At 39.8% G+C, this 23,765-nt stretch overlaps 1 protein-coding gene, 1 long non-coding RNA gene and 1 other non-coding gene across 3 annotated transcripts in view; all 3 read right to left on the bottom strand.

Moving 5' to 3' along the window:
• LOC103098203 (signal-regulatory protein beta-1-like) overlaps nucleotides 1-23,765 on the bottom strand; it is a 131,960-nt gene that overhangs the window by 17,532 nt on the left and 90,663 nt on the right. The gene's annotated exons all lie outside the window — the stretch shown is intronic.
• On the bottom strand, nucleotides 19,932-23,091 carry LOC100015641 (uncharacterized). Its single transcript, XR_008917441.1, has 3 exons — nucleotides 22,860-23,091; nucleotides 20,659-20,769; nucleotides 19,932-20,168 (listed from the first exon to the last, which is right to left on the bottom strand). It is a non-coding gene; the product is annotated as an uncharacterized LOC100015641 (long non-coding RNA).
• On the bottom strand, nucleotides 20,989-21,091 carry LOC130458578 (U6 spliceosomal RNA). The gene has a single exon (XR_008917994.1). It is a non-coding gene; the product is annotated as a U6 spliceosomal RNA (small nuclear RNA).

Here is a 23,765-nt window from a genome sequence, read left to right as displayed (position 1 = left end):
AGGATACACACCCTTACTAATTGACTTCTGGACTTTAATTCAATCAAAAATCTCCAGAGGACAGGGAAGCTCAAACCCCCAACACACCTCCCCCAGAGACTGCACATAGAGATCTTCTGTCAAAGCTCCAAGAGGGGAGACTGACAAAAGCCCCCAAAACCAAAAAAAAAAAAAATGAGCACAACTGCAGGGAGCAAAGAAGGGGTAAATATGAGCAAACAACAGAAAAAGAAAAAAAGAAATTTCAACTGGCAACTTCTATACAGGCAATGAACAAAAAGCAATGGAAAAGAAAAGGAGGAGGGAACATCAAGCAATAAATCAGAAATCCCAGCGAATTGGATACAGGCTGTGGAAGAACTCAAAACACAATTAAGAGAGGCTGGAGGCAATTAGGAAAAGAAGGTAAAAACTAAGATAAGTCAACTGGAAACAGAGGTAATTGAATAAAAATGAGAAAATAGTGTCTTGAAAGCCAAAATCAACCAGCTGGAAAATGAGGCAAAGAAGATGAAAGATGAGGCAAAGAAGATGAAAGATGATCTCTAAAGAAAATTTAGACCAGATTGAAAAGAATGACCAAAAAGCCAGGGATGAAATCCAGTCTTTAAGAACTAGAATACAACAACTGGAATCAAGTGACTTCACAAGGCAGCAGGACACTATAAAACAAACCAAAAGAATGAAAAATTTGAGGAAAATATGAAGCATCTCATTCACAAAACAGAGGATTTAGAAAATCTTTCGAGGAGAGACCATTTAAGAATCATTGGTCTACCAGAAGACCATGACAAAAGAAAAAGCCTGGACATAATACTACAGGAAATTCAGGAAAACTGCCCCAATATCCTAGAACAAGAGGGAAAAGTGGAGATTGAAAGAATCCACAGATCACCTACTGTACTTAATCCCCAACTGACAACACCCAGGAATGTCATAGCCAAATTCAAAAACTATCAGACCAAAGAAAAGATATTACAAGCTGCCAAGAAGAAGTCATTCAGATACCAGGAAACCACAGTGAGGATAACACATGATCTAGCTGCATCCACATTGAAGGACCAGAAGGCATGGAATATGATATTCCAGAAAGCAAAGGAACTAGGTCTACAACCAAGAATCAACTACCCAGCAAAACTGACTATATTCTTACAGGGGAAAGTATGGTCATTCAACAAAAGAGAAGAATTCCAAGAATTTGTAAAGAGAATACGAGACCTGAACAGAAAATTTGATGTCCAAGCACAGAACTCAAGAGAATCATCAAAAGGTAAATAAAAAAGAGGGGAAAAAAAAAACAAAACAACACAACACACACACAAAAATATTTTTAAGAGACTCAATGAGATAAAATGTTATGTATCCCTGTAAGAAAAGTCATTGGTAAATCTAAAAAACTGTTGTTATCACCTGGGTAGCTAGAAAAATTACACTTAGAGAGAACAGTGACAAACTGTATAGGATGAAAGGACAAGGCATAAATAGTTATATAGATATATGCATACAAAAATGTGTGTGTGTATACAAGAGAGAAAAAAGAGGTTAATACTAAAGAAATGGGAAAAGAAATAATGGGGGTAAATTTATATGTCACAAAGAAGCTCATGGCGGGAGGGGGGAGAACATCAATACACTGGAAGAGTAAAGGGGTCAGAGATAGGAAATATTCAACTCTTACATGTTTTGAACTTTACCAAAAGAGGGAAGAACAATCAAATCCATTGGGGCAGAGAATAGATTTGCGCCCTCTAGAGGAGTAGAAGGGTAACAAACGGACTGGTGGGGAGGGAAGCAGTACAAGGGAGGGAGAGGGTAGGGGTAATTTTATGAAGACTACAGGGAAAATAAGGGGAGAACAAGAAGGGAGGGGGGCAAGAAGGGGAAGTAAAATAAGCGAGGGAACAAGGGGGACTGATTAAAAACAAACATTGGTGTAGAAGGAAGTAGTGAAAGAAGAAAAGGCAGGACCAAGAGTAGAAATCAAAATGCTGGGAAATACATAGCTAGCAATCATAACTCTGAATGTGAATGGAATGAACTCACCCGTAAAATGCAAGCAAATAGCAGAGTGGATTAGGATCCAAAACCCTACCATATGCTGTCTGCAAGAAACACATATGAGGAAGGTAGATAAGCATAGGGTGAAAGCAAGAGGATGGAGCCAAATCAATTGGGCATCAACTGATAAAAAGAAGGCAGGATTGGCAATCATGATATCTGTCAAAGCCAAAGTAAAAATAAATTTAGTTAAAAGAGATAGGGAAGGTAATTACATCCTGATAAAAGGCAGTATTGGCAATGAGTAAATATCAGTACTCAACATGTATGCACCAAATGGCATAGCATCCAAATTGCTAAAGGAGAAGCTAGTGGACCTCAAGGATGAAATAGATAGAAAAACTATACTAGTGGGAGACCTGAACCTTCCTCTTTCCAAACTAGATGAATCAAACCAAAAAAATAAATAAGAAAGAGGTAAGAGAAGTGAATGAAATCTTAGAAAAATTAGAGGTAGTAGACATGTGGAGAAAAATAAATAGGGACAAAAAGAATATACCTTCTTTTCAGCAGCTCATGGTACATTTACAAAAAATGACCATATATTAAGGCATAAAAACATTGCAAACAATTGAAAAAGAGCAGAAATAATAAATGTAACCTTCTCAGACCACAATGCAATGAAAATAACAATTAGTAAGTGTACATGGAGAGGTAAATCAAAAATTAATTGGAAATTAAACAATATGATTCTCCAAAACTAGTGAGTTAAAGAACAAATAGTAGAAACAATTAATAACTTCATTAAAGAAAATGAGAATGGTGAGATATCCTTTCAAAACCTATGGGATACAGCCAAAGAAGTACTCAGAGGGAAATTTATATCCTTCAGTTCATATATTAACAAATTAAGAAGGGCAGAGGTCAATGAATTGGGCATGCAAATTAAAAAACTAGAAAGCAAACAAATTAAAAATCCTCAGATGAAGAGTAAATTAGAGATCCTAAAACTCAAAGTAGAAATTAATAAAATTGAAAGTCAAAGAACTATTAATTTAATGAATAAGACTAGAAGCTGGTACTTTGAAAAAAAACAAATAAAATAGACAAAGTACTGGCCAGTCTAATTAAAAAAAGGAAAGAAGAAAACCAAATTGGCAGTATCCAAGATGAAAAGGGAGACCTCACCTCTAATGAAGAGAAAATTTAGGCAATCATTAAAAACTACTATGCCCAATTATATGGCAACAAATATGGCAATCTAGGTAATATGGATGAATTCTGACAAAAATATAAATTGCCTCGACTAACAGAGGAAGAAATAAATTGCCTAAACAACCCCATATCAGAACAAGAAATTGAACAAGGCATCAAAGAACTCCCTAAGAAAAAATTCCCAGGTCCAGATGAATTCTATCAAACATTCAAAGAACAACTAATCCCAATATTATACAAACTATTTGACAGAATAAGCCAAGAAGGAGTTCTAACAAATTCTTTTTATGACAAAAACATGGTACTGATCCCAAAGCCAGGCAGGTCAAAAACAGAGAAAGAAAACTATAGACCAATCTCCCTAATGAATATAGATGCAAAAATCTTAAATAGAATACTAGCAAAAAGACTCCAGCAAGTCATCACAAGGGTTATCCACTATGACCAGGTAGGATTCCTACCAGGAATGCAAGGATGGTTCAATGTTAGGAAAACCATCCACATAATTGACCATATTAACAAGAAAATTCACAAAATCATACATTGCTTTTCAGATGTGGGTTGAACTAAATAGATTCTGTGATTCTTTCTAATGTTAAAAGTCTGTTATTGTATTATATCATCAAACCTTTGCTAGAAAACCTCCACTGTGTATGTTCTGGACTTAGTCTGACTCAGACTAGTCATGTGAGTGCATTTCCTACCTTTGATTCACCTCTGTTGTATGTCCTTGGACCTACTTCTTGGGGATTTTGCATCAAAAAGATGAAGTGGAGGTACAGAGCACCTTTCCCCTACACTGGCTACATTCAGAACTCCATCATCCATACAAGCTCTCATTTTACAATTAGGAGGAACTCAGGTTGGTTGCTATGGACAGCAGCCAATACAAAGTTCCCCCCTGACAATCCCACCACAATGAGCACCACATCTTTCCTGTCCTCTCTTAGAGCACACACACGGCCCATAGAGAACCAAATCCCACACGCTATCCTATCGCAGCACCCCAAGCATTACATAGGTCATGTGATGTCAAGAAAACAAACCTGCTTCTATGCAATAGCATTGTAACCTGTCATGTACTGGATGCACAGAACAGATATCAAGAAACATGGATGTCATTCATGCAATGGACAGCAATTACTCTCTATGACAGAACCAACCCATAACCCACCAGCAATGTGTTCTACAGATTAATGACATTCTGGGTAAGTAGCCATTCCTCTTTTACTGAGCAGGGGAAGAGTAACTGGTCCTCCACACCTCAGTGGTGTTTTTTTCTGGTGACTGTCTGCTGGTGTTCTTTGGCTTCTTTTAATATTGTGAGACCCTTAGAGACAGGTAGCAGTTAGAAAAATGAAATATAAATACTGTAAATAATAGCCATACTGTGTAAGATGGCATTTATTTTTTTTTAATTAAACTAGCAGTATCCTACTTGGATGGCTACATCATTCTATATTTCATGAGTGAAATTTTGCCTACATTTCTTTTCCAATAGATTTGGAAAAGCAATCCTGTGGTTTACCTTTAAGATCATATAGAAATTAGTTTGTGTGATGTTCTTATAGATAAGCCTCTAGAGGGCAACAAGGCAGGACCAGAGTCACATGCAGGGTTGGTGCCACAGAGCCTGTACTGTTGCCTGAGTACTCTGCTCCCCTCCAGCTCTGTGCCACTCTGTGAGCTATGCTCCCCTCAAACCTAACTCCTCTCCAACCCCACCACAGGAATCACCTTCACAACAGATCACCTGGCTGCCATTTTCACCATACCCTCCTACAGCATGTGACCTGCTCAACTTACTCCACCCAAGGGAGGAAGGAAACATTCTGATTGGTCTGTAGGGCAGAGGGGCAGGTGATGTCATCAGGTGCATATGGAGAGGAGGCAGGGAGTAGCCCAGCTATGCCTCCCTCTGGCTTTCTAGTAAGGAACACTGGTGAACTCTGTGCTCCCACACAGGCATGCTGGGTCCCCAGGCATGTGTGCCCATATAGCTCTCTTTGAATGCTTTCTCTGGTACATGCACCATAAGGTCACCATCATGGTCCTAGAACAACTACCTGATGTTATAGTCTTTCATTGCCTCCCTAGGGGAAAATTTACATGTGAACATGGGCCATCATTGTTTGTTCTCTTTCTGTATGATCTAACCTGACCAAAAAGAGTGGCAGGGATCCATTATTTGTTACTTTGACACCACAGGGCCAGTCTCATGAGTATATCCCCTTCTTCAACCTAATCACCCTCAATAAACATAATATGTGTGAGAGAATGTGTATGTATTAAACATATGTGTCTGTGTATATTCATATACTACTGAATAGTTTGAAACCTTCTACTTTGTCTCTTAGTTATAACTATAAAATATTAGTAATTCTCTCTTTTTTTAGTGATAGGATCTTTCACATTTAACTCACATAATTATTTCATATTTATCAGGATATATGCTGTGATTATCCAAAGTCTATTTTTTTTCCAAATTGATTTCCAATTTGAACTCATATCTTCCCAATTACAGGTCTATCACTTTATCCATAGCAGATTTACTACAGGTTTGCCCAAGAGCTCCAGATTGGAGTATTGCTTCAGAGCTTGGAACTTTGATGGGGGTACACAGAGATGCTCTGCTGTTGGCTTAGTCAGGATTTCATGGTCTTGTTGCTCTCTTGGACAGGGGTCAGAACCTCAAGCAATGGAGAAAGGATGGAGGTTTACTATTGGCTTGCACTAGGGCTCATTGTGTGGTACTGCTGCAGGCTGTACACCCTTCTCATCCCAGTAAAACAGACCTTTTCTATTTACCTTTCAAGTTCTGTTCTGTAGAAAAATTTTCCCACCCCATTGTTTTGCTGATTCTGCTACTCTAGTATACCTTTTCACACATCACTTTAAGGTTAGTTGTTGGAGCCTTTCAGGGAAGTATCAGCTTTCATGCCTCTACCCTAACATCCTGGCTCCACCTCCTGATTCTCTCTTTTATAGTATGATTTTAAATATTCAAGTCAAATCCACCATGAGCTTATGGCTTTTTGTGGTGTGATTAACCTAAACCAATTTTTTTCCAAATTCTTTTCCAGTTTTTGTCTTTCTGAGTATAGATACAGTCCTTTATCTATACATAATGTCACCTTTTATATGGCACATTAAAGTTAGCACAGTCCTTGATTACCCTATCATTTGATGATACTCAGTAAAACTACAATTTGCATTATTTTAGCCTTAGAATGGTCATTTTTTCAATCCTTTTCTTTCTTTAAAACCTGACTTTGTTATCACTGCTTGCAAGAAGACATTCTTGGTCCTATGAATTAGAAGACATGCTCCTGTCCGCATTCCTTCATCCCACTGTTTGATCTCCACTATTAACTTCTTATATTCTAACCTGTATTGTAATACAGTATCTATGTTTATTCCTTCCTCCCTTCCTTCCTCCTTCCCTTCCTTCCTTCCTTCCTTCCTTCCTTCCTTCCTCCTTCCCTTCCTTCCTTCCTTCCTTCCTTCCTCCCTCCCTCCCTCCTCTCTTTCTTTCTTTCTTTCTTTCTTTCTTTCTTTCTTTCTTTCTTTCTTTCTTTCTTTCTTTCTTTCTTTCTTTCTTTCTTTCTTTCTTTCTTTCTTCTTTCTTTCTTTTTTTTCTTTCTTTCTTTCTTTCTTTCTTTTTTCTTTCTTTCTTTCTTTCTTTCTTTCTTTCTTTTTTCTTTCTTTCTTTTTTCTTTCTTTCTTTCTTTCTTTCTTTCTTTCTTTCTTTCTTTCTTTCTTTCTTTCTTTCTTTCTTTCTTTCTTTCTTTCTTTCTTTCTTTCTTTCTTTCTTTCTTTTTTCTTTCTTTCTTTCTTTCTTTCTTTCTTTCTTTCTTTCTTTCTTTCTTTCTTTCTTTCTTTCTTTCTTTCTTTCTTTCTTTCTTTCTTTCTTTCTTTCTTTCTTTTTCTCTCTAATAGTACTGAGAACAAAGACTTGCCTATAGAAGCCACATAATGCATCTTATCTTGAACTTGAATGCTTCAGATGATCAGCTCATCTTTTCTGTTCCCCACTTCCATCCCCACAGCTGAACACATGACCTGGTCCCCATGCTGCTCATTTTCTCAGCCCTACCTCATTATGGCCAGTCACATGCCAGAGACCACTTTGTAAGGGACATAAACAGAAAATAGGGAGCCACAGGGAATTTATACAGCAAGAGAATAACCCCATAGCATCAGAGAAAAGCAGTCTAAATTCCCCTCAGAGATTGTCCCCAATGCTGCCTTGTAAAATCTCTCTGCTTTTTCCTGAGCTCCAATTCTCCCTTCACTATAATTTTTGGGTTTTCTTATAACAGGACTGCTGACACTCCAGCCTGTATTTCAAAATACCTTTCATTACTTTAGACCCAAAGACTATCCCAGAGCTCCACCTACTTGGGAACTTCCTGCTTGTTGCCTGCCCCACCCCTCTGCTGTGGGCACCTGCCATTCCAAAGTCACTGCCCTGACTTTCTACACATTTCTTAACTTTCACTTTAGGTAGAACACAGAGCAATGGACCCTCTCTAGGAGACGTCCCCTAGGTGCCATGGTAAGCACAGGCATGGATGCTTTGTATGATCTTCTGCAAGCCACCTTTTGTCTTTTGTCTATTTTCTCTTTGATTGAATGAACATGGAGTAGAATATAGTGGTGGGATGGAGGGAATATTAGACTTGATAATATCCAAGGTGCCATCCATCGTTGTAACTTCACAATATTAGGATTCCCCACTCCCTCATCCCCCTACCCCCATACCTTCCCAGAGGAAATGGACCAGAGAAACATGAGTGAGAGAGGCTTTAGAGAGGAATTCCTAAGAGAACTATGGCGGCTGGTGGGAGAGGGTTGAATCTGTGTGAATTCATGGGGGGATCCTGGTTAGCAGAGCACAGATGCGGTATTAGATAAAGTTTTAGAATCAACTAACACTAGGCTCATATCCACCTGGTGACACTAATTCTGTGACAATTGGAAAATCTTTTAAAATCTTTGATACTTGGTTTTCTCATCTTTAAAATGGGGATGATAAAATCCATAATGCCTCTCTCAGAATTGTTATGAGATCCATTTGAAATGATGTCTATAAAATGCTCTCCAAATTCCAAATTCAAATTCAAAATGGACTACTACTAGTAGAGAAAAAACAGATATGAAACTTTTCTCTTCATGAGACCCAAGGCCAAACAGTAAAATTCAGATATTTGCAAATAAGAACTGTGACCAGGAACAGATTCCCATTAGAACTTGCAATTCTTATGACTCCATAATGCACAAGAAGCCTCTGGACCAACAGGAGGCTAAAGGACATTGGGGATTGAAGTCACCTCAAGACCAAGGAGACTGAGGGAACTCATTGGATAAGTAATTGAAATAATAGGGGGAAAGGAGTACTGTCCAGGACCAAAAAATGTGTTCAGAGCAAGGAATAAATGGTAGTATGACAGTGGAAGAAGCACTAGAGGGAAAGGAATTAATTAGGTCTATGGCAATGATGGGGAACCTTTGGTATGGGTGCCAGAGAAGGCATGCAGACCACTCTTTGGGGGCACACAGCTGCCCTCTCCATAAGCCCCCCCCCATTCCAGGGTTTTTTACTAGAGAGGCAAAAGGTCTTGAGTGGAGCTGCTCTCCCCCCCTTTTCCACTGTGCCTGAGGACATTTTTTTCACATCCCCTGCCCTTCTGCCCAGGAGCCTAATGGGACTGCAGCAGGGTAAGGTGGGTGGCTCAGAGGCAGTAGAACTGGAGAGGAGAAGAGCACTCAGGTCACTCCCCTCCCCCTCTCTACACTCACTGAGGACATTCCTCACTTCACCTACCTCTCCACCCAACAGCCCAATGGGAGCATTTTCTCCCTCCCCTGCTTAAAGGGTAAGGGGGCAGGGAAGGGCACAGCACTTGGTTTCTGGGGAAGGGCAGGCACAGCACTTGTTCTGGAGGGGGTTGGAGGTGGAACTCAGCACTCCATCTCAAAGAGATTTGCCATTACTGGTCTAGGAAATAATCATTCCTATATTAACTAGTAGTTGCCACATTAATCCATGTGAAGGCTGAGTTCCCACTGACATATGGGACTGTTGTTTAAGAATGGGAATCAGGCTGAAAGCATGGAACTCTTTCTTGGACTTACATTTCTCCTATACTAGGCTATGGGGATTTCACTTTTGAACTCAGGTGTCTCTTCTGGCTTTTAACTCCACTCAAGATCAAAGATCATAAGAGGGAGAGGCAGGGACCTCAAGAGGCTAATCTGAAGTGGGAAGAGGTGGCTCAGTATCCAGGCACAGTTTATACCAAAAAGCAGCTCTGGCGAAAACTTTCTATCCACCTTAGAATGGAAGGCTAGAGGATCCATCTCCCCCAAAAGAAGCATACTCCACCAAACACACACACACACACACACACCCCACTGAGGTTGCCTCTTCTGGAAAGAAAGAGGGTATATTATACCCCTTTGTAAGCATATGAGCCTCACTGTATAGCCCTATAAGGGAACACAGACTCCTCCTCATTAAAGGAAAACCTGGTCATCACCCCAACCCTAAAACAAACAAAGGGACCATTGTCCAGAGTTCTACCAACCTCCCTAAACTACCCCTAATAGAGTCTTGTCATTTCATATTTTATCCCAATTCACATCTCCAAGTCCTTGGGAAGCTGAGGAAAAGTAAAAACTAAAGATAGCTGTACTGACATCCCACTTGCCCCATTCCACAAAAGAAAGAGATTATCTTTGACATTCTCCCCAGAGTGTCTTCTTCTACCTAAACTCATATTAGTCAATGTTCCAGAGACTAGTTTAAGAATGCTTCCTTTTCTTCAAGTCTAATTCATCATCTTCTCTACTTTTATCCCTGGGGCTGATGCTCTTACGCCTGCTTTTCACAATCTTCATAATCTTCATCCTTCTATCCCTTGATCTTTGCAGGAACTATGTATGAAGAGTCATAGGCATCCTTTTCCAGTGTGTGTAGCTACTCTTGGCCCAAACTAATATGAAAATTATCTGCATGGAAGAGAGAGCCTAGCCTACATGCTTCTTTCTCAGGACCTTCTAGTGTCTCCAAAGAAAGTTACTCCATGCCATTAATGGTAGCTGCCTGATCCCAGGAATCCAGTGGGTATACCTGTCATATTTGATGATTTCTCACCACCCCATCAACAACATTAACATCTTATGTTCTTGTCACAAGACATTGACTTTCCTACGTTCTTCTTGCATTTACTGATCCCCTTTGATTCTATCGCTGACCCTATGACTATCTTCCCATCTTTATCCTTGCCAAAAATATTGTACTTTTATACCCTTGTTACAAACAGTGCAGCAGTTACAAACAAACAGTTCCTATCACATTCAATGACACCTTTCCCCCCTCAAAAACACTGACTCTCTGTGTTACCATCAAATATGTCCTTCCTCCTCTCTTCTGTTTCCTCCCAGGTGTGATGAAGATCATCAGGCCATAGAGCTCTATTTTCTCACCTTTTCTAGTTTCCTTCCTCCTCATTCAGATGCCCGCATTGACCTCAAGTAAGGCTATTTGCTCTTGTGAATTGCCTAAGACTTGAAAACTTGGTCCTCTGTCCTTTCCTCCTCATGCTCATTTATTGCCCAGTCCATTCTCTTATCATCAGAACTACCTCCAGGTTCTTTCCTGTGTCCTTTCTCTTTCCTCCTCCTCTCACTTCTGGCATCTTCCTAACCTACAGTGCATCATTTCACATTTGGATACTACTAACATATTGCAAATGTGGATTTCATCGCAGCATATAATTTCAATAATTTCAATAAGTTGGAGGAATAAGTAATGATATGAGTCATGGTTCTTAGCTAGAAGGGTGGGATAATGACAAGTCATGGAAGGTTTAAAGTGGGATAAAAAAGGTTTAGAAGAGCAACTGTGGAGAGTGCAAAGGTTGAGCTTTTATGGAAAGTGTAAATGGATTGTCTTTCAGTAGTAAGGACACATTTGAGGTCATATATCATAAATTTGTAGCGAACTTAATTAGCACAATTTCATTATTTTCTCCACTTTCATTCAACATCAGTATAGCAGATAAGGAAGCAAAAAGTGGGAGCTATCCAAGACCGAGGCACGACGTAGTAAGATCTCAAGAGAATGAAGAGTAAGGGATTGAATAGAAGAGGATATTGCCAACTTAAACATATTCACCAAGAGGTCAAAGTGAGGAAAGGAGGAGAGTGTGGCTAGTACTGGAGTAATTTCCTTGAAGACAATTGAGGGACAGAAAGACTAGGAATTGTCACGTGAATGAAGAATAATTTGGAGAGTTGCAAAGCAGGAGGGGATGTGAAATTACAATGAATTCTGATCAGATAAGGGCATCTCAGAACATTTAAACATAGAAGAGGTCCATGTATAGACGTGGCAATATCAGTGCATGATCATTTTCTCTATGATTTAAGTAGGGTAGAGGAGTAACTGGTCATGAGGAATGAAGACGTTGAGTAATTAGGAGTTTGGGGTCAGTTAGGAGCCATTCTTCTCTGATACTTGGAGAGGACAATGGCAATTTTTTGATCTCTCGGTCTGAAAGATGACTGATGGTATTTGAAGATAAAAAGAAGAGATATAAGAAAACTAAGAAACTGAAGAAGAGAAACCTTGCTACTAAATAGGTTTTACTGAGTGCTTTTCCTTGAAGCACCACAGGGGGAAGTAGAGACCTAAATTGTCTGAGAACTGACAGCTAAATCTCTCAAGTTGGGCAGACATAGAGCTGCTTTCGAACTGTAAAAGATTATACATACATATATATATATATATATATGCATATATATATAAGGTTCATTGTTTTGGAAATAGGCTAAGTAAGTTACAGGGTTGTTTTACTCAGATAATGTAGTCCAGTGAAGGTCTGATTTATCAAACAAGAAGATGCTCCTTGAGAAGCAGTTGGGGTGGGGGAGTGTTATTGAGAAGAAATATTAGTTACTAGGGATTATATATCTTTTTATACTTTTCCTCCTTTCTATTCCTCTATCTACTACTAAGAAGAAATAAATAACCTTCATTTAGTAAGCTGCCTCAGACCTTCACTCCACCATGTGTGAAGCAGTTTGGCTCCAGCTTTAGTCTGATGACTATGTTTTGATTATCATTTATTACATTTGACCAGCCAGCCTAATATAGGAAATGCATTTTATTTTTTTTAATAACATTATTTTTCTTGGTCATTTCCGAGCATTATTCATTGGAGACAAAGATCATTTTCTCCCCCCTCCCCCCACCTGTCCCAGAGCTGATGCACAATTCCACTGGGTATCATATGTAATCTTGATTCGAACCCATTTCCATGTTGTTGGTATTTGCATTAGAGTGTTCATTTAGAGTCTCTTCTCAGTCATATCCCCTCAACCCCTGTAGTCAAGCAGTTGCTTTTCCTCAGTGTTTTTCCTCCCACAGTTTGTTCTCTGCTTGTGGATAGTGTTTTTCTCCTAGATCCCTGCAGATTGTTCAGGGACATTGACTAATGGAGAAGTCCATTATGTTCGATTGTACCACAGTGTATGAGTCTCTGTGTACAATGTTTTCCTGGTTCTGCTCCTTTCGCTCCACATCACTTCCTTGAGATTGTTCCAGTCTCCATGGAATTCCTCCACTTTATTATTCCTTTTAGCACAACAGTATTCCATCACCAACATATACCACAATTTGTTCAGCCATTCTCCAATTGAAGGGCATCCCCTCATTTTCCAATTTTTGGCCACCACAAGGAAATGCATTTTATTAAAAATTCTGACATAAACATATTTTTAAACAAGTATTATATTCTTTGATTACACTAGCTAAATACCTTATAATTGCCAATCCAAAGAAATCCAACTCAACTCATGATGGGATAGCCCATCATGAAGCATGTGTTCAGATAAGATTTGTCTTCTTCTTCTTCTCTACCTGGGAATCCAATGCCAATTTTGTAGGGTTCAACAGAAGGGAGAAAAAAAAGTTGGAAGATTTAGAAGAAGGAATAGAAAAGGGGGAAACAAAGGAAGAAAAAAGAAGTAACAAAGGAGAGAGATAAAAGAAGCATCATTTAGTCCAACTCTAATGAACTAGCCCAGATGTGTCTTCACATGTACAGTTACTAGAAGGTACAAAAGACTGATTTGACTGAGGAATGCTTTGGGCTTTCAAGTACATTGATAGGATACATCATTCTATTAGGATGGGCCATGGAATATGTCATGGAATAATGGAAGGGGGTACAGGAGGTTGAGAGTAAATTTGGCAACAGAATTCATTACCTTAATGTGATTTTAATGTAGTAAGTCACTGATACTCTAATGTGGGAGACTGCTGCATTTATTTATCATATACATGATTTTATACCTAATAATTTAATGAGAAAAATATGACTGGCATCAACCTAGAATGTGTGGTAATAACCACTGTTCTCCCAATGCTCAGCCAGATCTCCATCCTCCTTCTTTAGCAGGGTAAAAGATTTCCCTCTCCTCTGGGAAGATGTCCCTATAATTGACCTTCTATTTGGGGAGTAAATTCCCAAAGACCTATAGGGAGGTGTTTCTAGATAGCTCAGTGGATAGAGCACATTCCTGGTATCTGGAGGACCTGGGTTCAAATCTGGTCATAGACACTTCCTAGCTATGTGTCCTTGGGCAAATTGCTTAACCTTAATTGCCTAGCCCTTGCCTCTGTTCTGCCTTAGCATTGAGACAGAAGGTAAGGGTTGAAGCAAAAATTACCCACATGGGAAGCCTATTCCTGTGCTAGGCCAGAATGTGAAGGTTAGTTGCCTTTCAGTTATCATGATGTATTTCAGACATGGAAGAGAAGATATCAATGGATACCTGAGTAGCCAATATGATGAGGAACACCATTGGCATGCGGATAACGCCATTTACATTTTCTACATATGTCACATTCTACATCAGAAGTAAGTATAGTGTATATAAGTAATTCACAGTTCCTGAGACATATGGGCCAGTTTGAGCAGAAAAGGTATAAGAATATGAGCACTCATTGCTACCACCTAACCATAATCCATTTAATCCAACAATAGCATCAGTAGCCCCCATAATAAATACCATTTGGGATCTTCTAGGGAGGGGTTAACCATAAGTTAGTTATAAAATAATATAGTCCTAAAAGTTATAGGAATACTAAATGTATTACATTTACTACTAGAGTTCCTCTTTCCTTGAGAGTCTGTGACTAGAGCTGAGGTATTTTCTCTCATCCCTGGATCCTCCAACTACCTCTCCTTCTTGCCCTTTGGATGGTGGTCTCTATCTTCTGGAATGTCCCTTATATAAAAAAAATGGGTGCAAAGAAGTACTAATGAGCTGTCTTTGGAAGTGATAGGATCATAAAAGATTCACATCTCTAATTCATTTCCTTTTATTTATCTTCAGTTGAGAGAGTTGGGACAGTTTTAATCTTCTATGAAACAGATTTAATTAGAGAAAATTCCTACTACCAGTCTTTTGGGAGTGCCTGAGTCCTTTAGTCAGAATTGATAGTCCAGGAGGTTAAGGGAGAGTCTGAATCATTATAGCCTTGATGTTGGGTGTCTTCTTTCAAATACTTGGCAACTTATAGAGAAGAGAAGAAGAAGAAGAAGAAGAAGAAGAAGAAGAAGAAGAAGAAGAAGAAGAAGAAGAAGAAGAAGAAGAAGAAGAAGAAGAAGAAGAAGAAGAAGAAGAAGAAGAAGAAGAAGAAGAAGAAGAAGAAGAAGAAGAAGAAGAAGAAGAAGAAGAAGAAGAAGAAGAAGAAGAAGAAGAAGAAGAAGAAGAAGAAGAAGAAGAAGAAGAAGAAGAAGAAGAAGAAGAAGAAGAAGAAGAAGAAGAAGAAGAAGAAGAAGAAGAAGAAGAAGAAGAAGAAGAAGAAGAAGAAGAAGAAGAAGAAGAAGAAGAAGAAGAAGAAGAAGAAGAAGAAGAAGAAGAAGAAGAAGAAGAAGAAGAAGAAGAAGAAGAAGAAGAAGAAGAAGAAGAAGAAGAAGAAGAAGAAGAAGAAGAAGAAGAAGAAGAAGAAGAAGAAGAAGAAGAAGAAGAAGAAGAAGAAGAAGAAGAAGAAGAAGAAGAAGAAGAAGAAGAAGAAGAAGAAGAAGAAAAAGAAATATGCCTTTTACAGGCAGCTGAATGGGATCCTGACAGTGATTTCTTCTACTGAAATGGGTGTTTGTATTTATTATCTCTGGAAAAAGCATGGTTGCCCAGGTAACTGGAACATGGGAGCAGGGGTGAGGGGAGTGTAATTAATGATTTATAAGGCAATCCTCATGAAATTCTCACTCACCTTCTACTCCCTCTCCTCATACTGTTGGTACTTCAATCCCTGAACAATCCTGACCGCAAGTATCTCTCTTTCCTTCTCAAAGAGACAACACTCTTCACAGGTTCCCACAACAGCATATAGATCTCTTTTCTTCTGTATAATGGTCCAGATATCTCTTGAGGAATTGGGCAGGGATGTGGGGGGTCCTGAGAATCTACCCTGAGGATGGATCATGTTGTATAAAATGTAGTGTGTTGAATAATCCAGAGGTGGTGGAGAAAGCCAACTGTGGGCTATGCCTGGGGATAGGGGAAGGGACAAGAATTTCCAACCATCCTAGAGGAGGACAGTAGGAAGGGAAACTATATAGTCTATCTTGAACCAGTTTCTAACAGGTGATACTTTTTTTTTTTTACTCTGCAGGGTTTATTTTCATGGATGATTGGATGAACTGGCTTGTTTGGACTGTTATGATTATCTTCATGGTGATCTTAATAATAATACTTTTGAATATGGGTTTTGGTTTTTTGGCCATGTTTGTGATGCTGCAGTTTTGAGTTAATATCAGCAATATAGACAATATTATCTTTTTTCTGCCGGTACTAAGGATTCTTTTAGCCTATTATCCTATGATTCAGGTAACTGGGGCTTCTCCAATAGACTGGGTGGGATAATGAGAATGGCCATATGACCCTGGGAAAGTAATTGAATAATCCATGTCTTTACCCTGAGGTATAAAGATGCTCAATTTAGGAGGGAATGGGAGAAGGTTCACAAAGGCAAGGCTAACAGAGATAACTGAGGAAAGGGAGGGCTCAAGGAAGAAGGTGAGGAGGCTTAGGACTTGACCTGGAGGAACCTAGGGAAGAAAGTGTGGGCTTTGACACAAAGCAAGATCATGATACCTTTTTTCTCCATCCCAACTCCCTCTCTTCATCCTTTCAATTTCCCTCTACCCTCTTTATTTCTTCTTATTGCTCATTTTCTTCTTCCTTCTTTTCTGTTTATAGTTAAAGAGGCACCCAGGACTACCAAGGTATACCAGGACACCAGCAGGACAACTATAAGGACTGTACCCCTCACTCCTTTATTCTTTCCTGGGGTTAAATGGGATACTGCTGCTTCCCATTTTCTGTCCTTTGTCCTTTTTAGTACCAGCTCACAGTACCTTCACAACCTCACCATCCTTCCAAACTACAGTGCTTTATGATAGTCAGGCTCCTCTCCTGGAAAAATCTCCCAAAGTGAACAGAGGGCTACACTTTTATCCTCCCTACTTCAAGTAAACTATTAAGCTCCTTATTCATGCTATTGTCTTCAATCTACCTCAGCAATGGAGCCTGGAGTGGCTGTGCCCAAAAGCCCATCTTCAGGTAACATATACCTTATGTCCCCACCCCTTCCTCCCCCAATGACTTAGCCTCAGTTGCTAGGACTCTTTGTTGGGATTCTGTTTCCTCTCTGTTACTCCTTTCAGCCTTTCCAGAAAATATTCCTCAAGTGTCCTTGTTAGAACCAAGATGTCTGAACAGATCTCAAGATATATCCTAAGGAATATTAGGTCTCATGTTTTTCCACAGGGACACTCTGTTTTACTTTTCACCATGGATACAATAAGACCAGCATCAACATGAAGCACCAAATATACCCTGAAGCCTGTCCTGATGGAACCCTTGCTGCTTGTTCTATGAGGATCTCCTGGGTCACAGACTTTATTCTTTCTCACCTTAACTTAAGACTTGCAATGAAGAGACAGTGAGCCCAAAGAAACTGGGTCTTTCATTTAATACCCAAGACTACAGAATAAACAGAAGGTTCTTCAGGCTATTAACTTCCGTCTTGGATTCAATACTGTGTGTTGGCTCCAAGGCAGAAGAGTAGTAAGGGCTAGGCAATGGGGGTCAAGTGACTTGCCCAGGGTCACACAGCTGGGAAGTGTCTGAAGCTAGATTTGAACCTAGAACCTCCTGTCTCTAGGCCTGGCTCTCAATCTACTGAGCTACCCAGCTACCCAGCTGACCCCCCCAAAATGACTTTCTTGATTGTTGTTAGAGATCAAGATGGCTTTCTCTCACTCTGCTCAACAAGGAGTTAGACCTCAGGCTGGATCAGTGATATCCAAACAGCTCCTCCTGCTGGAAGCAGTTTCCCCCTTCTGGGATAAGTGCTCTCCAAACTGATAATTCTCTTTCTACCTTCAAAGATCTTCCTGTGAGGTTTCCCAGTTAAGTTTAGATAAACTCCTAGCTGATCTTCTCCAGAGAAAAGTTACCAACAACCTCTCCAGACAAACTCTCACCAGAGAGAGTGGCAGTTAATCCCACTCTCCTCTCTTTAGGATCACTCCCAATTCTCTACTCATCTTGTCCTGAACATTCCTTTCTCTCAGTTAAGGGTCCCCAGAACCCTTCAAGACCATCTCTCCAGCCAACCATCTTTCTATTCTTCAGAATCTCTATTTACTTACTACAAGGGTCACACACCTAGGAAGTATCTGAGAACAGATTTGAACCCAGGACATTCCATCTCTGAGTCTGGCTCTCAATCCACTGAGCCACCCAACTTCCCCCTGGAATTATCCTTCTGTACTCAACAGGTAGCAACAAAAGACAAAGGCTTTATGAGATAACACTACAAGTTAAAATGAGGGAGTGAAGAGTCAAGAGTCTGATATCTTGGTGACTTTGATCTAAAGGTGCCTTGGACACCTTGAAAATTTCGTACCAACATATGGGTGTGTGTGTGTGTGTGTGTGTGTGTGTGTGTGTGTGTGTATGTGTATTTGTTTGTGTGTGCATGCGCGAGCACCCCAATGCCACTTGGTTTATGATAGTTCTGCATTCTTCTGCCAAAGTCGAAAAAGGTCTAGAGTTGATTTGTTGATGAAAGTGATGTGCTCTGATTTGGACCTATTGACCTTGAAGTGCTGTAATAATATCCAGCTAGAAATATACAATGGACAATAAGCAATGGGAATCAGGGGCCCAGGAGATATATCAGGCCCTGCAATCATTCTCATTTTTATAGTGTTTACAAAGCACCTTTATAGCCATTCTGTTTATTAGGAAGTTATGCTACCGTTATGTCCAGTTATTTTAGGAGAGGTGAATAGACTTGTTCTTTTTAACCTGAATGGGCAAACTAGTAGTGGCAAAGTAGAAATTTGGGATTTGGTGGAGGAAATCTCTAATAGGACTACTCAAAATTTGAATTGGTCATCCAGTAGGTCATGGGTTATTCCTTACTAGAGGTCTTTAAGTAGAGACTCAATGATCACTTACTTGATAAACATATAGGAGTTCTTTTTCAGATATGGATTCAACTGCATTACTTCTCAGCTATGACCACTTTTTAGTTCTGAAAGTAATTCTATGAGGAAGCACAGTGACCTCCCAGGGACTCTGTTGAGTCAGACAAAGGAAGATGGTGAAGCATATTTTCCCCCAAATGATCCCTATCCCAAGCAACTAGCAGAAGCAGTTAGATGGCACAGTGGTAGACCTGGAATCAGAAAGAAGAGTTCAAATCCAGCCTCCAACTCTTAGTAGCTGGGTGACTGGGTGAGTCATTTAACCTCTGTTTGCATCAGTTTCAAAAAATGGAGAAAATAATAGCCCCTATCTCCCAGGATGGTTGTGAGAGAATTAAATGAGATATTTGTAAAGCACTTTACAAACCTTGAAATGTTAATATATATGCATATATATGTTAGCTATTATTATCATTGCCCTCTTAGGGCAGCTCTCCAGCCTCTGACCCCCACCTGACACCCAGCTCTCACTTGTGGCTCCTAGTAGCTGCTAGCATGTGGCAAAGGCTTCGACAGGCTGGCCAAACCTTGTGTGGGTAGCCATCGGGTCGTAGACCCCTGGGGAACCAGGGCTTTGCTCACCCAGCATGTGAAGACTGCTTCAGCTGAACAGGAGGAAGAAACCAACAAGAAGGTTCAACAGCTGAGATGGCGATGCAGCAAGGCACAGTGGAGTGCTTAAGGTGTGTTGGAGCACAAAGGACAACATGGCCATCCAATGCAGCTGAGGAAGTCTCCAGGCATAACGATTTTTCGTACCACTGGACCCAGGCTTCCAACGCCAAGAGTGGGACTATCTCTGTGCATCGACTTTTCCACTTAAATCTCTTTCAGGCACAAGTATCTTTGTGCACGCTCATCTATTCCAATCATTAGATGATAATGCACAAAGACAATCGTCATTCTTGGCTTCCAAGAGACTACTACTATTATCATTATCATTATCTTCATTATTCATTGACTCACATGGTCTCATTCCTGGCCCCAATTAGCATACATAGTCAGGTTCCCATTAGATTGAGTTTCTCCCCTAGTAAGCCTCAAACAGAGCCTCTAATAGAGAGAACTAAGTTGTGAGTTCCAAGTGAATTTGGCTTTTCAATATCACACTATGATCCATAAAAGGCCAGACCAGGGCAAGGCTTTCTTGTCTTTATTATAGGACAAGGGATGAAAAATAATATATCATGGAAGACATGGACCTAGAAATGAAGAGTTTGTGGTTCAAAGGAGATTGAATGCAACTAGGTTAATTATGAGTCCTTGGAGTCATTCTGGATTTATCTTGAGGTAATCCAGAGGTCATTCTGGGGTCCCCAAAGGTATCCAGGATCCAAATAGTGACTTCTTAGATGATCTTCCTCAAGGTTCTTTCTGGAGAACAAAAGTCAGAAGTTAGGAGATCAGATGTCAAACCCATTTCCCTATCCCTTAATCTGTCCCTCATGATCAAGTCTCAAGTAGAAGAGGGGGATAGAAAAGAAACAAAGGTGGGAGCAGGGAGCCTGAAACAAAGTTAAGGGAAGCTGGGAGGGTATTAGAGAGGAGAGAGAAGAGATCAGAGCAGAGAAGAGGTTGAAAGGCAAATGGGGCACAGTGAATGAGGAGGAAGTCATATAGCCTGAGGGAATTCTTATAGGACAGAGAGGATTCTGTGAGAAATTAACAAAGTTACAGCAAAAGGATGAGGATGGGTCTGAGGGACAGAGAACAGATAGGAAAGAATGGAGACTGAGGGAAAGAGTGTGGCTGAGCTATGGCTAGAAGTATAAAGGAATATCTGAGGGAACAGAAATGAGGCCCAGATTGATGGTCTGAAAGAAGCCAGAATGAATGGAAATATGGGGCAAAGCTAGACATTTACCTTAGAAGATCAAGGTCATGGTGGTAAATATGACATTGATGGCCACAGTCTTCATGAATAGCAATCTCAGGCCCAGCATACTGAGGAGTAGATTGTTTTCCTGCTCGGGTCCTTTTGTAGAGAGCAATAGTCAGAGTAATGGCTTAGCATCAAGGGGAAACAGGCTGGATTCTAGGCACCTACCCTAAGCAGTGGGAACATTAATCCTAGCAAACATTTATGAAGTGCTTTAAGGTTTACAAAACAATCTACACAAAGATGTTATGAGATCTTTACCAAAATACAATGAGGTAGGAATTATAGTTATTACCAACATTTTACATATATTTTTAAAATATGGAATGCTTTGTAAATTCAAGTGTCATCCTTATGCAGGGACCATGTTAATCTTCTCTGTGTTGTTCCAATTTTAATATTTGTGCTATTGAAGTAAGGATCCACCATTTTATTAATAAGAAAACTGATGCAGAGTTTGAGTGACTTGCCCAAGGTGACACAGCTAATAGGTACCATATACAATATTCAAATTTAAAGCTTCTAACTCCAACTAGGTGTTTCCTAGGAATTCCAAACAGAATATGACCAAAATGGAACTCATCATCTTTCCCCCTAAAGTGCCTTTCCTCTACTCTCTCCTATTTATATTAAGGAATCACAATCCTTCTGGTAATCCAAATTCACAACCTTGACACCATCTTCATTTCTTTCCTATTCCTCACCCCACATATTCAATCTGTTGTCAAGTCTTTTCAGTTCTGCATTTCTTATATACTTCCTCTTCCGTTCATTCATAGTCACCAACCTAGTTCACAGTTCCATGATTTATTTTACATAAACTATACCAGCAACCTCCTTGTTGATCTTCCTGCTTCAATTCTCTTCCCTCTCAAATTTATCAGCTATATAATTGTCAAAATAATCTTTCTAATCTTCCTTAAGTCTGACCATGTCATTTCCCCAGCTCAAGAATCTTCAGCAGCTCCCTACTGACTCTAGGATAAACTGTAATCTTTCACAATTTGATTCTAATCTAATCTGTTCTATGCTTAATGCACATTACTTCCCTCTCATTGGAACATTCTATGTTCCAACCAATCTGGCCTATTACCATTCCCCAAACTCAAATTCTATCTCCTAATATGCTTGCCCTCACCCCAGTTTAGAACACATTCCCTCCTCACCTCTATTCTTAGAACCCACGCCTTTTGCAGTAATTCAAGCAAGAAGTCTTGCCTCATCCTTTATTTATAGGTGCTCTTTCCCACCTCAAACAATCATATACACTTATCTGTTTGTATGTTGTATCCTGTCCCTCCCCAAGTAAAATGTAAGTTCCTTAAGGGCAAAGACAGACTCTATTTTTCTTTTTTTTTACACTAGATCCCTTACATCTTTCACAAAGTATGTGGGTAATAAGTATATTTGAGATTATATTGGATTTGATATGAAATTTGAAAGAGGTGGAAGAATCAAAAATAAATGATTGAAATATGGAATGACAAGTGAATGTATGGAACAGTGACAAAAATAGTGATGTCAATAGAAGGAATAAGTTTAAAGGAAATAACAATAAGCTCCATTTAGAATAGGATACTAAGATGTCTACTACAACTTTGGAGGACAAGAGAAGAAGGAAGAGATAGAAGGATATTTGGAGCAATCATTGTGAAGAATAATTATGAAAGAGATGAAAAGCTCAGTTTATGTGATATTACATTTTCTGAGCCCTGGATAACATTGTACACTTTGAACTTTGAATTTTGAAATACCCAAGCTATGAACTATCATAGTCTATACCTGGGATTATTGCCTCTCTGAGCCACTATCAAAGTAGGACACATGGAAATTAGCAAGATTATAGATTCAGAGAAGTTCATTGAGTGGTCAATTACTCAAATTAGTTAGAATTTTAAAATTCCTCAGAAGGAATTCCCTCCACAATATAACCCTAAAAAAATCATCCAAGATTTGCTGAAAGAGCCTCAATAAAGTGGCCCCATGGTCTCCTAAAAATCCCATTCCATTTTTGAACAGTCCTAATAATCATGAACTTATTCCTTACATGATCAAAGCTAATTTTCTTTTGATAATTTTCAGGATGTCACTTTCCTCTTTCAATCATTGTTGCATTCTTCTTTCCTACGAGGCTCTCAGGTTCAATCTTATTATCCCTGCATTTTCACCCTGGATGTTTAACTCACTTGTGATATCCTGCTCAGGGCAAGACAGTTTCATCTCAGAGGCAATCCTAGGGTCTGGTCCAGTATGATCTGAAACTAGAAATGCATCCTCAAACACAACTCTGATCGTCAGTGAGCCCAGGACTGGCATCCCCAGGGCACAACTCTCTCTCAATGTTAGGAATCACCTTTCCAGACCATGTCCTGATCCTAACAGTCTCACATCAACCAGAACATACTCCCTAGACCAGGATTCTTATCTACAGTAAATGACTCTCTTTCCTAGGATACTCCTGTCCATCACAGGGTACACATTCGAATTCTAGGATTTTTTCCCTATATTAAAATTTTACTTAACATTCTGTCATGCCCTTCCCCTGATATTATAACTGAAGCATCCTTCTTCCTCTCTCCCTCTCCCCACAATCTCTGTCAACCAGGGGCTGCTCATACCTGCCTGGTGGAAAATATGTATCTCTTTCCCAAGATGCTTCACTGAGCAGATTATTGCATCATTCTCACCAACCCTGCCAATGTGGATAGCACTGTAGGTGCCACTGGCCGTTGGAGCCAGAGAGAGGTTCTGAGCAGAGATCAGGGTCCCAGAGGAGGTCAGGGATACATGGAGTTCCTTGGGGTAGAAGTTCCTGATCAGGCAGGCGACAGCATCCTGATCTCTCACCAAGAACACACTGGGTGACAGGGGGGCTCGAGGTCCTGCAATCAAATAATGGCTTTCTGTCACCTATCTAGACCTAGTTCCAGATGTGTGAAATGCATACAAGTGACCAAATAACTGTGAAAAACAAGCTTTACCACCAATTTTTCTGCTCCCCTCTTAACCTCTGTCTAGCCCTATATGTGGGGAGCAAATTCATGTGACCAAGTAACTGTAAACTCAGCCCCATTTCCTGCCCCAAACCCCAG

The sequence above is a fragment of the Monodelphis domestica genome, chromosome 3 (assembly GCF_027887165.1).
Source record: "Monodelphis domestica isolate mMonDom1 chromosome 3, mMonDom1.pri, whole genome shotgun sequence".
Taxonomy (NCBI): domain Eukaryota; kingdom Metazoa; phylum Chordata; class Mammalia; order Didelphimorphia; family Didelphidae; genus Monodelphis; species Monodelphis domestica.
Note: the sequence above shows the minus strand (reverse complement) of the source record. Positions and strands in the feature narration are given on the sequence as shown.